This window comes from Coregonus clupeaformis, chromosome 17 (genome assembly GCF_020615455.1).
Source record: "Coregonus clupeaformis isolate EN_2021a chromosome 17, ASM2061545v1, whole genome shotgun sequence".
NCBI classification, from domain to species: domain Eukaryota; kingdom Metazoa; phylum Chordata; class Actinopteri; order Salmoniformes; family Salmonidae; genus Coregonus; species Coregonus clupeaformis.
In genome coordinates this window covers 45,468,294-45,483,055 of record NC_059208.1, presented here as the reverse complement: position 1 = coordinate 45,483,055, position 14,762 = coordinate 45,468,294, and the positions used below count along the sequence as shown (strand labels likewise).

Genomic DNA, 14,762 nt, shown 5'->3' with positions numbered 1-14,762 from the left:
TCTGGCCCTCTGTGTAGCATTATCACATGTAAAATATAAGCTGTAAAACATTATCCTAAATATAAATGATCAACTTAGTGAATACCATTAATGTTTAATATGAGGGTTTCAGCATGAAATATATATATATATTTATTTTTTTACTATGTCAACAGTGCCTTCGGAAAGTATTCAGACCACTGTTTTGATTAGCCTACCAAAAGTTATATTTTTAGAATGAGCAGCGCGCAGCCAGGTCCCAAGTGCATCGGTGACACAAACACAGGGAAAACGCAACCAAGCACAGATGCGACAAGTGAACACAAATGATCTACAGTGCCTTCGGAAAGTATTCAGACCCCTTCACTTTTTCCACATTTTGGTACGTTACAGCCTTATTCTAAAATGGATTAAATAAAACAATTTCCTCAGCAATCTAAACACAATACCCCATAATGACAAAGCAAAAACAGGTTTTTAGAATTTTTAGCAATTTTATAAAAATACAATAAAAATAAAACAGAAACATTTTATTTACATAAGTATTCAGCCCCTTTGCTATGAGACTCGAAATTGAGCTCAGGTGCATAATGTTTCCATTGATCATCCTTGAGATGTTTCTACAACTTAATTGGAGTCCACATATGGTCAATTCAATTCATTGGACATGATTTGGAAAGGCACACACCTGTCTATATAAGGTCCCACAGTTGACAGCGCATATCAGAGCAAAAACCAAACCATGAGGTCGAAGGAATTGTCCGTAGAGCTCCGAGACAGGCTTGTGTCGAGGCACAGATCTGGGGAAGGGTACGAAAACATTTCTGCAGCATTAAAGGTCCCCAAGAACACAGTGGCCTCCATCATTCTTAAATGGAAAAAGTTTGGAACCACCAAGACTCTTCCAAGAGCTGGCTGCCCGGCCACACTGAGGAATCAGGGGAGAAGGGCCTTGGTCAGGGAGGTGACCAAGAACCTGATGGTCACTCTGACAGAGCTCTAGAGTTCCTCTGTGGAGATGGGAGAACCTTCCAGAAGGACAACCATCTCTGCAGCACTCCACCAATCAGGCATTTATGGTAGAGTGGCCAGATGGAAGCCACTCCTCAGTAAAAGGCACATGACAGCCCGCTTGAAGTTTGCCAAAAGGCACCTAAAGGACTCTCAGACCATTAGAAACAAGATTCTCTGGTCTGATGAAACCAAGATTGAACTCTTTGGCCTGAATGACAAGCGTCACGTCTGGAGGAAACCTGGCACCATCCCTACGGTGAAGCATTGTGGTGGCAGCATCATGCTGTGGGGATGTTTTTCAGCGGCAGGGACTGAGAGACTAGTCAGGATCGAGGCAAAGATGAACGGAGCAATGTACAGAGAGATCCTTGATGAAAACCTGCTCCAACAGGACAATGACCCTAAGCACACAGCCAAGACAACGCAGGAGTGGCTTCGGGACAAGTCTCTGAATGTCCTTGAGTGGCCCAGGAGAGACCGGACTTAAACCCGATCGAACATCTCTGGAGAGACCTGAAAATAGCTGTGCAGCAACGCTCCCCGTCAACCTGACAGAGCTTGAGAGGATCTGCAGAGAAGAATGGGAGAAACTCCCCAAATACAGGTGTCTCATGCTTGTAGCGTTATACCTGAGAAGACTCAAAGCTGTAATCGCTGCTAAAGGTGCTTCAACAAAGTACTGAGTAAAGGGTCCTCTGTAGCTCAGCTGGTAGAGCACGGCGCTTGTAACGCCAAGGTAGTGGGTTCGATCCCCGGGACCACCCATACACAAAAAAATGGTATGTATGCACGCATGACTGTAAGTCGCTTTGGATAAAAGCGTCTGCTAAATGGCATATTATTATTATATTATACTTACGTAAATGTGATATTTCAGTTGTTTATTTGTAATAAATGTGCAAACATTTCTAAAAACCTGTTATTGCTTTGTCATTATGGGGTATTGTGTGTAGATTGATGAGGGGGAAAAACTATTTAATCCATTTTAGAATAAGGCTGTAACGTAGCAAAATGTTGAAAAAGTCAAGGGGTCTGAATACTTTCCGAATGCACTGTACGTATTTGTTGTCATTGTTCTGGCTTCAAACTGATGGCAGTTGTAAAAAAAAAAAAAAAAAGAGTCAATGGTTGGAAGAGTTGCAGAGTTATATCTATTGTAAGTCGCTCTGGATAAGAGTGTCTGCTAAATTACTAAAATGTAAAATAATGCCATTGTTGATTACATGCTTTTTTCATTAATAAGACTATTTTTCCTTTAACCATATGGTCTATTTACTAGAAACTAATGGACAATATGGACACCGATATATAAAAAAGGAATATTATATATGAATGCATTTTTTTAAAGTTATTGAAGTATAAATTACCAAAGTTACGATAGATTGCCATAGATTTTCTGTTAATTACCTAAATTACTAAGGATTCTGGTAACTTTGGTAAACTACTGTTATCTTTGCAAACCTATTCTCAATGGTTAAAGCATTGGTAGAGGGGAGATGTAGTGGGGTAGATATAGCACTATGATAAGCAGAGCCATAGATGGAGCAACAATAGTTTTAAACCTGTCTTCATCCCTGAATACGAAACAGTCCCAGAGCCTAAGTGATAAATAATGAAATAAATTGTGACATGGGGGTGTGGAGTGCATGCGCAGTTTCAAGGGGCAGCAAGTTTTCCAATTCCTATTAGACACCTTAGTAACATAATAATTCGGTAAGGCTAAATAAAACCACAAGGGCTATATGGATATTTGGGGTATAACTGTCAAACAGTATTAATCCAATACCAGCCTGATGCAATAATAACATGTTATGTAATAACACCTACAATGGGGCTGTAACCCAGTACCTGAGGGAACCACTAGATGTTGGTCTCAATCTAACTCAGGGGCTGTTGAGCTCAACACATTTCACTTCTTATTGCTGCATTGCCCGAATTGATCAGCAAAACTCAGTGACATGTACAAACACTTGAGCTGTGTTCTTTTTTATTTCCCCCCAACCAACACACTCAACAGAAGGGATAAACCTATTGAGATGACAACCCGTATATCATGGTACTGTATATCTACAGACAAAGGAAGACAAAGTATTGTTTGTGTGTTACAATCCACTGTGAGGGGTGTCATCTACTTTGACTAAAACTAAAGGCACAAATCACAAACAGTGAGTATAAATGGACACCTCTGATTTGCTAACTATGGGGGAAAGAATTTACCTTTTGACCTTGAGCATAGGGTATGTGGTCCTCTATAGGTCATTTGGTAGGGCATGGTGCTTGTAACGCCAGGGTAGTGGGTTCGATCCCCGGGACCACCCATACGTAAAAATGTATGCACACATGACTGTAAGTCGCTTTGGATAAAAGCGTCTGCTAAATGGCATATTATATTATTATTATTATTTTGCCAACATGTAGGCTTAGTAGAAATCACACTCCAACTGGAGCAAATAGTCATGCTTTGGAGATGTCCAACTTATGAACGACATAAACCCTAGCGTCTGTGAAGTACATCCCTAAAAAGCCTGACTTGGAGAATGGAAAGGCACAGGTATCAAATGCACCAGAGCACAGGAAGGATCCAATAAAAGCACTCATGTTCCTGCCCCTGGATAGCGTGAAGGTTTGCATTCAGTTCAGGTTCTTCAACGCAAAATCATGAAGGCTGGCCTACTTCCTGCTGTTGTAGAAAGTGTGTTACCACGTCTTAAATGATTAGCTTGCATATCATATCATGCATCAATGTTAGAACATCTGTCATAACTTCACTTCAGTAGGCTTGAGGTTGATTGTTACCAAAACTAGGGTACCTGATTTAAATGAATGCAAAAAAAATATTAGGAAGGTGTTCTTAATGTTTTGTACACTCAGTGTCAGTCACAGTATAAGTGATATTATTCTGGCCTAATTTAAACTGACTGAGATTGAATCATTGTATCCAAAGTTGGGGCATCCTATTACAATGATATTTTTATAAGTTGTGTTGGGTCTCTTCTCAAAAGATTACCGTATTTTCCGCACTATAAAGTGCACCGGATTATAAGGCGCACCTTCAATGAATGGCCTATTTTAGAACTGTTTTCATATATAGGGCGCACCGGATTATAAGGCGCATAGAATAGAAGATACTGTAGTCAAACGTTTGACTGGGGTTGCGTTATGTATCCACTAGATGGAGCTGTGCTAAAGGGAATGTCAACAAAACAGTCAGATAAAGTCTAACTTTATTAAGCGTTCTGACAACTCCGTTCACTCCCATGGTAACGTTGTTCAAACGTTAATGTGCATATTAACAATATCTCCCAGCCTTGCTCACTCTTATCCCAAACGTGGAGGGGAACTTTTCCCTGATTCAGTATACACGTAGTAAAAGAAACAGTCTGATACCACTAAATCAAACGTTAGTGCATAACTCAACATTGTTCAGTTACGTATAACACGTAAAGCTCACTTTTTCAGTTCATTCCCCATCCACGAATCCCTCGAATTCTTCTCTTCAGTGTCCGAATTGAACGGAAACTCTGTTTAGTCTTCTTTACTTGGCGCAGGTCATCTTCTTGCTTCCTCCACTTCCGTACCATTGATTCATTAATGTTGAATTCTCTCGCTGCTGCTCTATTCCCATATTCTACTGCGTGACCGACAGCCTTGAGCTTGACCTCTGCGTCGTAAGCGTGTCTCTTGAAAGGTGCCATTTTGGGGTCTTTATACACACACAAGTGGTGTGGGACTGTGAGTAAGCACAGTACCAGTGTTTACTGACTACGGTAGCCGTAATGCTGCAAGCGGTGCGGCTTTGTAGTTTACCAGTCGTACTGAAACATTTCATTATTATTAAATTGTTTTTATTGGTTTTTCATACTGAAACATTTTGACAGAGCGCCTTGAGCGCCGTGTACAACCAGTATGGATCAACCAATTAACCAATTGATCCATATATAAGGCGCTCCGGATTATAAGGCGCACTGTCGTTTTTTGAGAAAATTAAAGGCTTTTAAGTGCGCCTTATAGTGCGGAAAATACGGTATTCCCACGAGTCACTGGATTTCAACTTTTAAAGCTTAATAACTACTGTATTACAGCCTGGATCATGTCTTGGTGTTCCCCAAGGCTCCATTGTGGGTCCACTCCATATTATATCTTATACTGATTTGGTGATAAAGGCATAGTGTGATATGAGGCTGTAAAGGCATCAGCATGCTTCAGTTCGGCTGGCGGCTAGTGAACCAAAAGAGTGTTCTCGCATACTCCCTTGAAAAACGAGAAAAAAGCGGCAATAGTACTGTTTGTCAATTTTGACATGCCGTAGCCAGTATACACTTCCTCAAAATAGTCAGAATTAATCTAAGATAACTCAAGAAATCTGTCATTCATTTTACATCTAACTAAGATGTTTGGTGCAGTATTTCTCAATGAAAAAATGTGCATGAAAACGAGTCGTCTCTCATTGAGTGACAACCATGGGTGTGTTCGTAAATTTACTCTGGCTATTTACTCCGATTTCAGAGTACTCTTGTCTGAGTGTGCCAGAGCACAGAATAACTGATGAATTTACGATCACGCAACACCCGATGAATATGACCGGTGTCAGTAAACGTCTGCAAAAAAACGGAATTAAATTGTTGCCAGCGGCACAGTTACAGTCACTAACGCTCTAGATAACATGAAAACAGCCTAACCAGCTCTGCTAGGGCGAGTAAAATGGTCTCTCATTTGTGTCTGGAACTAGCTAGCAAACTAGCCAACTTTAGCCAGTTAGTTTGGGTGCTTCACTGTCGTTGAGGTCAGAATACTCGGATCAACCCTACTCCTCGGCCAGTGCGTCCAGTGTGCACTCTGAATGCTCCGAGAGCGAAACGCTCTGAATTTAGAACAGACAATCTGACAACGCTCTGAATTTACGAATGACCCAGAGCACACTCTGACACAATGGAGGCAATTTACAAACACACCCAAATACTTTATTGAAGAATCCCTACAATTGACCAATCACGGACGAAGGGGCGTAGACTCCGGCTCCCGACCTTCGGCTGTCCTCGAGAAAAAATGTTGTGTGCCGGGAACAGCCGGAAAAAACCTTACCGATGTCCAAAACAAACAAAAACGTCACAAAATGTTGTCATAATATATGCACAAACTCTTCCAAATTGTTTCGGCTGGGAAGCATGCGGACGCCTTAAGGGGGAACTTACAAGAGAAAATGCTGCGCGTCTGAGGTTTTGGCTGAAAGACAAACTGTGGGTTTACACTGTTATCATGAGGTATTCTGGTTTTGGTGAGTTCCGCCGTATGGCAAACTGTTTGGTTACATACACTGTACTGCTTCATCACAAATACCCACACAACTATTTTAAAGCTGACATTTTTTGGCTTTTTTCGTCGTTTGGTAAGAAAATAAATTAGCTTTATTATAGAGCTAACAAGATAAGAATGCCTAACTATTTGAGTTGAGATCCACACACAAGAGAACACAACACAAGCACAGAGATGACAAAAGGTTGGCTGGCTAGGTTAATTATGACGCTGGTTCCATCACTCTGTGGTTCTTCCACAGTTCCGAGCCATTTTGGTTCTGTGACCCAGGTTCTAATCACTGATATCAAGTGTCTGTTCTATTGGTCTGGATTTGCCAAAAACTCTGTACATCTTCTAGGTTAACCTCGGAATCCACATCAGATTTTTTTGTGTGAGATTTGTGTGTGACCAGGTCATATTGTTCATAAGTTATTTGGGTCAAGTTCTTTAGTCCTCCTGGGTTTGGGTGATCTCTGGATTTCTGACGTGTGTGTATGTGTGTGTGTGTGTGTGTAAGCAGGAAATAAGCAAGTGTGGATTGTGTGTGCATTTGAGGAGTACCAAAGTGCTTGTATCATGTCAGGACACTGGATCTCTGAAACACATCCCTAGATTTCTACAGTGCATATCTATTTCTGTAGAGAACAGAAGAAGAATAAACATAAATTACTCAGTATACATATTCACTAAAGTTACCTGATTATACTATAATAAAGAACCTCTATGAAAGGTAATTCAGGGGTCAAGGCTGCTTTGTAGTGTTTGTGTTTAGCATGTGGGAGTTGTGAAAAAAGAATGAATGTTCACAAAACTTGGAAAGTATGCTAAAGACATCAGTAGTTTTATGTCTGCATGCCCACAGGTTTGGTTAGTGGTTGCATGGGCGTGTGGGAGACAGTACAAGTGGTTAAGGAGAGTGCAGTGATTTTTGGCTGCTTGAGTGTGTGTCTGTGTGTGACGGAGAGATTGAGGTTAGCCTTTGTGGGGCTTTGAGTGGCTCTACATTGCGTTAAATAGAAAGAAAACATGTATGTGGTTGTATGTGCATGTGTCAATCTGTATCGGTCTATATGTATCGTCAAGAGGGGGAATCAGTGTGTGTGTATGTGTGATTGTAAGTTTTTAACCCAGTATGGATTTTTAACTGTTCCTCTTTCCTTTCACTCAGTTAGCGGGTCCTGGGTCGGCCAAGGGCATGGTGTGTAGTACCTCGTCCAGCAGCTGCAGAGCCCGGTGCAGGTGTACCTCCACCCAACAGGGGGTATGTTTGATGCTCTGCCGGGGGTAGTCGGGCCCCCAGCCCTTCACAAAGCTCAGCCGCAGGATACACAGCCTCCGGAGGTCATCCACACCTATCCCCGCTGCTGCAGAAAGACCTGGAAGAAAGAGGAAGTGAGGTATTAGGGATGGCCATTTTAAATGATTTCACAATCTGAATAATATCATGATATTTTTTCGGATATCCAGATAGTCAAAATACATGTTTAACTTGTTGGGGAATTGCTCGTGCGACTCGGGAGAGAGCCGGTGCGCTGCGCACTGCTTGTTTGGGGAAGGATGGGGAAGCGGCGGAAGAGGAGCAGGGGCCAGTGTGTGTGACAGTCTATGTGTGTGGCATGGAGGGAGAGAAAAAAGTAGCCAAACCGACTCGCGCTAGTTAGGACAAACTTGTCGCTTTATAGGTGAGCTATCATACCATCTGGTAGTGCCTATCTTGACTGCATCAAATCAATGTAAAAATGCTAACTAGCTACAGTAGCAAGGCTAATTTCGTTTTTTTTTGCTGCTCTCCCTGTCATTGTCTACAACAACTCCATTCATATTAAACAACAGCCTACCTGTTGGTTGATCATTGTAGCCTTCTACTTCTCATTTAGACAACTTAATTCCGTAATTGTAATTCCATTTTGCATTGATTACAAATCTCCCACTTCACTTGCTACACATGAAGTCCCTGACAACAAGAACAAGCTACACGTGTATAACCTGTGTAGCCTATGAGGTATTACTTCTTATGGGGTGCACGTCATAAAAACTACATTCAAAAGTTTGTTGTTTTATTAAATTTAGAATATAAAATGTAATGGTATATCTTTGTGTTTAGCTGTCATGCCCTGGCCTATATAACTCTAGCTAGTTTGGTCAGGGTGTGAATATATTCTAGGTTTGTATTTCTATGTTTGGCCGGGTGTGGTTCCCAATCAGAGGCAGCTGTCGCTCGTTGTCTCTGATTGGGGATCATACTTAGGCAGCCAGTTTTCCTGCCTGCGTTGTGGAATTGTGTTATGTTCATGTTTAGGCTTGTGTGTTAGCCTTTGGACCGTCATGGTTAAGTTTGTTGTTTTGGTTACTGTTTTGGTTTTCACACACTGTTGCTGGTATTTTGGCCCATTCCTCCATGCAGATCTCCTCTAGAGCAGTGATGTTTTGGGGCTGTCGCTGGGCAACACAGACTTTCAACTCCCTCCAAAGATTTTCTATGGGGTTGAGATCTGGAGACTGGCTAGGCCACTCCAGGACCTTGAAATGCTTCTTACGAAGCCACTCCTTCGTTGCCCGTGCGGTGTGTTTGGGATCATTGTCATGCTGAAAGACCCAGCCACGTTTCATCTTCAATGCCCTTGCTGATGGAAGGAGGTTTTCACTCAAAATCTCACGATACATGGCCCCATTCATTCTTTCCTTTACACGGATCAGTCGTCCTGGTCCCTTTGCAGAAAAACAGCCCCAAAGCATGATGTTTCCACCCCCATGCTTCACAGTAGGTATGGTGTTCTTTGGATGCAACTCAGCATTCTTTGTCCTCCAAACACGACGAGTTGAGTTTTTACCAAAAAGTTATATTTTGGTTTCATCTGACCATATGACATTCTCCCAATCCTCTTCTGGATCATCCAAATGCACTCTAGCAAACTTCAGACGGGCCTGGACATGTACTGGCTTAAGCAGGGGGACACGTCTGGCACTGCAGGATTTGAGTCCCTGGCGGTGTGGTGTGTTACTGATGGTAGGCTTTGTTACTTTGGTCCCAGCTCTCTGCAGGTCATTCACTAGGTCCCCCCGTGTGGTTCTGGGATTTTTGCTCACAGTTCTTGTGATCATTTTGACCCCACGGGGTGAGATCTTGCGTGGAACCCCAGATCGAGGGAGATTATCAGTGGTCTTGTATGTCTTCCATTTCCTAATAATTGCTCCCACAGTTGATTTCTTAAAACCAAGCTGCTTACCTATTGCAGATTCAGTCTTCTCAGCCTGGTGCAGGTCTACAATTTTGTTTCTGGTGTCCTTTGACAGCTCTTTGGTCTTGGCCATAGTGGAGTTTGGAGTGTGACTGTTTGAGGTTGTGGACAGGTGTCTTTTATACTGATAACAAGTTCAAACAGGTGCCATTAATACAGGTAACGAGTGGAGGACAGAGGAGCCTCTTAAAGAAGAAGTTACACGTCTGTGAGAGCCAGAAATCTTGCTTGTTTGTAGGTGACCAAATACTTATTTTCCACCATAATTTCCAAATAAATTCATTAAAAATCCTACAATGTGATTTTCTGGATTTTTTTTCCTCAATTTGTCTGTCATAGTTGACGTGTACCTATGATGAAAATTACAGGCCTCTCTCATCTTTTTAAGTGGGAGAACTTGCACAATTGGTGGCTGACTAAATACTTTTTTCCCCCCACTGTATATCCCTTTATTACTTTCCAACCCCACCATCCCCTCCCTAATTGGATTAAACTAGTGAACAACAATGCTTAGGCCTCTACTTCATGCTTATACATACTATATACATTTTATGGACACAGTCACTAATTATATTTTGTTTGTTTTTACTCCTGAACTTCCTCCGATCATTTTCATGATGTCCATCTGGTATGCTTCTATATGCCATATCTTTCTAACTGTGCTCTTTCACAAAAGCTCACAATATATAACCTATATACTTCTATGGACACAGCATGTCTTACACTAGTTATCTTGTTGTTATTAGTTGTTGTTATTAGATCATTTTATTTAATTGAGAAAAAGCCTTCATTGTTAAAATAGGGCTATATATTTTTATTTTATTTTAAATGAATCCTCTTTCAAGTAATCGAATACTAAGGTCCATTCAGATATTCAAATATTTGAATAACCGTGCCCATTCCTATGAGGTATAGATTAAAAGAGAAATATGGTGTCCCACAGGGGTCAATACTTGGACCCATTCTCATTCAAAAGAATACCACTTCAACAGAGGCTATAAATTCACAAATTCACAATAGCCAAATTGAACAAAATATGAAAATAAAACACACTAAGGCTGTGCATATCTCATATACTGTACATTGTACTTACTGACTGCAGGGGCAATGCCTCCAACGCTGCCTGGCCCAGGGATGTTGCCTGCCACGGCGGCAGCCTGAGCTGCTGCTGCTGCCTGCGCTGTAGCTGCCTGCTGCTGCATTTGCCTGTGACACTGTCTCAGGTCAAACACCTACAGGGGAGAGAACAGTCTGATGTCAGAACACCTACAGAGAGACATCAGTGTCCAGTCAAACTCCTATAAGGAGAGGTCATCAAGAGGACAAACAACTGCAAAGAGAACAGACAGCGGTAATTGTGTTTCTCACCTTGATGTAGGCGCCGGGGTAGATCTTGTGTACTGCGTCGCCTGGCGCTCTGCCTGCCTCTCTGTCCAGGTAGTAGCTCTGCACGAACACGGCGTGGTCGCTCATACAGCGCATCCACACGTCTCCCTCGCCACGACACTCCAGCTGCACTCCTTTACCTATGTGCAACCTGTGAGAGAGAGGGAGAGATGAAGATGCTGAGTACAAGTGAACATAAGTTGTATTAAAGTGTTATATTTCAGTCAACAAAATAAGTTGCATTTTGCTACAGTGCGTCTTCTGCCACAGGTACAAACAGATAGAGACAAGGCATGGCATGATTATGAATGACAGATATACACATAAACATAGTTTGCACAAAGGCATAGATATACCAATCAACATTTCTGAGCCAAAACAACAGACACATATAAAGGAATCAAAATAGACATTTGCGGCAAGGTAAGAACTAGCATGCTTATTAATATAGAGATAGCACTAGAGGAGCACAGACCTGGCTCTCTCGCTGGTGTCAGTGCGGTGGACGTTGCTGAGCTGGCCCAAACAGAAGCGGTCACCCCCTGAGGGGTCCACGTAGCCGTCCACCGTCACCACCGGGCAGCTAGCTGGCACCTTGAACATCTCCCCCACCTGGACATCCATCTCAAAGTAGGAGATGGAGCACCAGAACTCTGGCCCTGCACACAGACAATAATGTGGTCAGCAGAGTGTGTGTGTGCGTGCATGCATGCGTTTGCATCTATACATCTATATACAGTGGGGAAAAAAAGTATTTAGTCAGCCACCAATTGTGCAAGTTCTCCAACTTAAAAAGATGAGAGAGGCCTGTAATTTTCATCATAGGTACACGTCAACTATGACAGACAAATTGAGAAAAATAAATCCAGAAAATCACATTGTAGGATTTGTAATGAATTTATTTGCAAATTATGGTGGAAAATAAGTATTTGGTCACCTACAAACAAGCAAGATTTCTGGCTCTCACAGACCTGTAACTTCTTCTTTAAGAGGCTCCTCTGTCCTCCACTCGTTACCTGTATTAATGGCACCTGTTTGAACTTGTTATCAGTATAAAAGACACCTGTCCACAACCTCAAACAGTCACACTCCAAACTCCACTATGGCCAAGACCAAAGAGCTGTCAAAGGACACCAGAAACAAAATTGTAGACCTGCACCAGGCTGGGAAGACTGAATCTGCAATAGGTAAGCTGCTTGGTTTGAAGAAATCAACTGTGGGAGCAATTATTAGGAAATGGAAGACATACAAGACCACTGATAATCTCCCTCGATCTGGGGTTCCACGCAAGATCTCACCCCGTGGGGTCAAAATGATCACAAGAACGGTGAGCAAAAATCCCAGAACCACACGGGGGGACCTAGTGAATGACCTGCAGAGAGCTGGGACCAAAGTAACAAAGCCTACCATCAGTAACACACCACACCGCCAGGGACTCAAATCCTGCAGTGCCAGACGTGTCCCCCTGTTTAAGCCAGTACATGTCCAGGCCCATCTGAAGTTTGCTAGAGTGCATTTGGATGATCCAGAAGAGGATTGGGAGAATGTCATATGGTCAGATGAAACCAAAATATAACTTTTTGGTAAAAACTCAACTCGTCGTGTTTGGAGGACAAAGAATGCTGAGTTGCATCCAAAGAACACCATACCTACTGTGAAGCATGGGGGTGGAAACATCATGCTTTGGGGCTGTTTTTTCTGCAAAGGGACCAGGACGACTGATCCGTGTAAAGGAAAGAATGAATGGGGCCATGTATCGTGAGATTTTGAGTGAAAACCTCCTTCCGTCAGCAAGGGCATTGAAGATGAAACGTGGCTGGGTCTTTCAGCATGACAATGATCCCAAACACACCGCCCGGGCAACGAAGGAGTGGCTTCGTAAGAAGCATTTCAAGGTCCTGGAGTGGCCTAGCCAGTCTCCAGATCTCAACCCCATAGAAAATCTTTGGAGGGAGTTGAAAGTCCGTGTTGCCCAGCGACAGCCCCAAAACATCACTGCTCTAGAGGAGATCTGCATGGAGGAATGGGTCAAAATACCAGCAACAGTGTGTGAAAACCTTGTGAAGACTTACAGAAAACGTTTGACCTGTATGATTGCCAACAAAGGGTATATAACAAAGAATTGAGAAACTTTTGTTATTGACCAAATACTTATTTTCCACCATAATCTGCAAATAAATTCATTAAAAATCCTACAATGTGATTTTCTGGAGAAAAAAAATCTCATTTTGTCTGTCATAGTTGACGTGTACCTATGATGAAAATTACAGGCCTCTCTCATCTTTTTAAGTGAGAGAACATGCACAATTGGTGGCTGACTAAATACTTTTTTTCCCCACTGTATACTGTGTATATGTGTTGTCTTACCTGGATGATTGGACACAGGGGGAGGAAAGGAGGCCGAGCCATGATGCTGAGACCCTAAAAGGTGAACAAGGAAACGACACAGGTTACCAAACATACACTATTCCTAACAATATCGGGGAAAAAAGCACCTCAGAAGACATACAGACACACTTTGGGCATACTGTGACACTGTAACTGCCTAACTTACAGAAGTGTGTTGGATGGTGGAGAGGAGGCTGTTGGTGGCCACACCCATTCTGTTGTTGGGGTCCTACAGGAGTGTAGGATGCTGTGCTACTGCCTGTCCAAGTTGCTGAATTCCAAAACAATAAATACAAATTAACAACGGGCACAAGCTTAAGCCATCAATCTGGCAAACTACCATTTTGCATTTGTACAAATATTTAGATTTTCTTTTCCACTTTTCAAATACAGTATGAGGATTCATCATGCCGTTGAAATGAATTGTGTATGGCTCCCTGAGTGTGTGTGTGTGTGTGTGTGTGTGTGTGTGTGTGTGTGTGTGTGTGTGTGTGTGTGTGTGTGTGTGTGTGTGTGTGTGTGTCGTGTATGCGTGTGTGCGTGTGTGAACCGTATGGCAGTACTAACTGTGGAACGCAGCCTGTGTCTGTGTGTGTTTGGAGCTGTTGTATCCATTCTGACCAGGCGGGGGCTGGGGCGGCTGGGGGTTCTGTGGTGGCCCGTGTGGCAGCCCGTGTGTTGGGGTGGAGGGGGGCGGCGTGGGGGTCATAGGGGTCATGACCTGACCCTGAGGAGAGGCGATCTGTAGGAGCCCCTCACTGTGACCTCCCTGGAGAGGCAGCATAGAGCCGGACACTAGAGAGGAGAGAGAGAGAGACACACACACACACACACACACACACACACACACACACATGAAGAGCTACCAGGTTGTTGTCAATATCAATAGGTAGGCAGCAATCAATAAACAAACGTCACATAACAGGATGACGCAGTGACACCCATAGAAACTGAAATAGAACACTTGTGGACATCTTTGGTAACACCTATCTGCCAAACAATCACCTAAGCTTTATTAAAAGATCACCTTAGGGAGCAGCAAAACAGGAGCGGACATTCCATTTTTCTCTATGTATTGGAACTTATTTTTGTCCAGCTCCCATTACTAAGTTGGATGTGCGTAAAACTCCCTCCATTCATTTAACACCTATCGGTCTTACCTGTGGGCGAGAGGGGCATGTTGGGGTAGAGGGTGATGGGCGGAGGGGCGCGCTGCGGTTCCGGCGGGAGCTGCAGAGGCGGGAGGGGCTGGCCGTAGTGGTCTGGAGGCTGTAGCTTGAGCGCCCCTGGGTGGGGGTGAGGGTGGGGGTGGTCCGACGGGGACATGCATGGTGGCATATCCATCTGGATACAGTCATGAATGTACTCCTCCTTGATCAGCCTCCCAGGGGGGCCTAGAGGAGAGAGGGCTACCAACAACATGGTATAACATTGTCATTAGTTTCAAGTTTTATTAGTCGT

The 14,762-nt window shown here is 43.1% G+C and overlaps 1 pseudogene; it reads right to left on the bottom strand.

Annotated features, from left to right (window-relative positions):
• Positions 1-6,261: 6,261 nt before the first annotated feature.
• LOC121586909 overlaps positions 6,262-14,762 on the bottom strand; it is a 36,780-nt pseudogene continuing 28,279 nt past the window's right edge.